General features: G+C 52.9%; 2 non-coding genes across 2 annotated transcripts; both read right to left on the bottom strand.

Annotated features, from left to right (window-relative positions):
• Nucleotides 1–49: 49 nt before the first annotated feature.
• On the bottom strand, nucleotides 50–203 carry LOC145746842 (5.8S ribosomal RNA). The gene has a single exon (XR_014281609.1). It is a non-coding gene; the product is annotated as a 5.8S ribosomal RNA (ribosomal RNA).
• A 245-nt stretch (nucleotides 204–448) lies between these two features.
• On the bottom strand, nucleotides 449–2,258 carry LOC145747577 (small subunit ribosomal RNA). The gene has a single exon (XR_014282297.1). It is a non-coding gene; the product is annotated as a small subunit ribosomal RNA (ribosomal RNA).
• Between the last annotated feature and the right edge of the window lie 242 nt (nucleotides 2,259–2,500).

The raw sequence follows: 2,500 nt of genomic DNA, 5'->3' as shown, positions 1-2,500 counted from the left end.
GCGAGCCGAGCCGTCGCGGAGCCGATCCCGCCGGCCGTTGTCGTTTCTGCGACCCTGAGACGGACGCGGTCCCGGGATGAACCCGAGGCCGCAATACGCGTTCAGATCGTCAATGCTCAATGTGTTCTGCAATTCACATTAAATCACGCAGCTTGCTGCGTCCTTCATCGACTCGCGAGCCGAGTGGTCCACCGCCAAGAGCCATCGTTTGTTTGTTTGCTTTTCGCTCTTCGATTCCTAACCTCGATTCGCCATCCGGCTGAAAAAATCGCGTGACGCCGAGCGGGTCGCGGTCGCAACAAATAGTGCGACAAGCCCGCGCACCGCATGAAGCCTTCGGGCACTCGACGCCGACAAAACAAGTTCCTGATCGCGGGGCGGCGGACGCGCCGAGGCACGTCGCCGTCCCGGTGTTTGCTCTTTCGCTCTTCGATTTTTTTTCTCGCGCTAATGATCCTTCCGCAGGTTCACCTACGGAAACCTTGTTACGACTTTTACTTCCTCTAAGTAATCAAGTTAGATCGTCTTTTCGGGCCAAGACCCAACCGTCGCCAGTCGAGCCCGGGCCCAATCGGAGGACCTCACTAAACCATTCAATCGGTAGTAGCGACGGGCGGTGTGTACAAAGGGCAGGGACGTAATCAACGCGAGCTAATGACTCGCGCTTACTGGGAATTCCTCGTTCAAGCGAAATAATTTCAATTCTCTATCCCTAGCACGACCGGGGTTCATCGGGTTACCCAGACCTTTCGGCCAAGGCGAACACACGTTGATCCGGTCAGTGTAGCGCGCGTGCGGCCCCGAACATCTAAGGGCATCACAGACCTGTTATTGCTCAATCTCGTGTGGCTAAACGCCACTAGTCCCTCTAAGAAGTTAAACGCCGGCCGGGAAGGCCGCGTAACTATTTAGCAAGCCAGAGTCTCGTTCGTTATCGGAATTAACCAGACAAATCGCTCCACCAACTAAGAACGGCCATGCACCACCACCCACAGAATCATGAAAGAGCTCTCAATCTGTCAATCCTCGCTGTGTCCGGGCCGGGTGAGATTTCCCGTGTTGAGTCAAATTAAGCCGCAGGCTCCACTCCTGGTGGTGCCCTTCCGTCAATTCCTTTAAGTTTCAGCTTTGCAACCATACTTCCCCCGGAACCCAAAGACTTTGGTTTCCCGCAAGCTGCCGGAGAGGTCGTCAAAATAACGCCCCCCGATCGCTAGTTGGCATCGTTTATAGTCAGAACTAGGACGGTATCTGATCGTCTTCGAACCTCTGACTTTCGCTCTTGATTAAAGAAAACATTCTTGGCAAATGCTTTCGCAGTCGTTCGTCTTGCGCCGATCCAAGAATTTCACCTCTAACGGCACAGTACGAATGCCCCCGTCCGTCCCTCTTAATCATTACCTCGCGCTCCGAAAACCAACAAAAAAGAACCGAGGTCCTATTTCATTATTCCATGCAACACTATCCAGGCGAAGCGCCTGCTTTGAACACTCTAATTTTTTCAAGGTAAACGTCCCGGCCGCCGCCGACACTCAGTCAAGAGCACCGACGGAAAACCGGAGGTAAAGCCAGAACGAACAGTGCACGCCTTGCGACGGACCGAACGCCTGCGCCCAAAATCCAACTACGAGCTTTTTAACCGCAACAACTTAAATATACACTTTTGGAGCTGGAATTACCGCGGCTGCTGGCACCAGACTTGCCCTCCAATGGATACTCGTTAAAATTTTTACAGTGTACTCATTCCAATTACAGGGCCTCGTTAGAGTCCTGTATCGTTATTTTTCGTCACTACCTCCCCGCGTCGGGAATGGGTAATTTGCGCGCCTGCTGCCTTCCTTGGATGTGGTAGCCGTTTCTCAGGCTCCCTCTCCGGAATCGAACCCTGATTCCCCGTTACCCGTAAGAACCTCGGTAGGCAGATACCGTACCGACGAAAGTTGATAGGGCAGACACTTGAATGATCCGTCGCCGGTGCAAGACCGTGCGATCAGCAAAGTTATCCCGAGTCGCCAACAAGACGAGCCGAAGCCCGGCAGGTTTTTGATATGATAAAGGCGCGCCTCCCGCAAGGTCGGCGCTTTTTGCATGTATTAGCTCTAGAATTACCACAGTTATCCAAGTAAAATTTACGATCAAATGAATCACGACTGATTTAATGAGCCATTCGCAGTTTTACCGTACGCAAGTTCGTACTGAGACATGCATGGCTTAATCTTTGAGACAAGCATATGACTACTGGCAGGATCAACCAGGTAACTATCGGCCGACAAAATACGCGAACGGAGTCTTTCGCTTTCCCCGTCGCGGTATCGCACTGTATTACTCAATCACTATTTTTGCTTAGCTCCTCAAACCCGGCGTAAGCCGCGATCTGGACGCCGTCGACACCGGCCAGACGCCCTTTCGGGCGAAGCCGCGCGCGGGCTGCGTTTGCATACAACACCAGGAACGCCCAACAAAAGCGAACCGAGAAAACTATCACTTGCGTGCGCACCGG

The sequence above is a fragment of the Corella eumyota genome, chromosome 3 (assembly GCF_963082875.1).
Source record: "Corella eumyota chromosome 3, kaCorEumy4.1, whole genome shotgun sequence".
Lineage (NCBI taxonomy): Eukaryota > Metazoa > Chordata > Ascidiacea > Phlebobranchia > Corellidae > Corella > Corella eumyota.
This window is presented reverse-complemented; position numbering and strand designations above follow the sequence as displayed.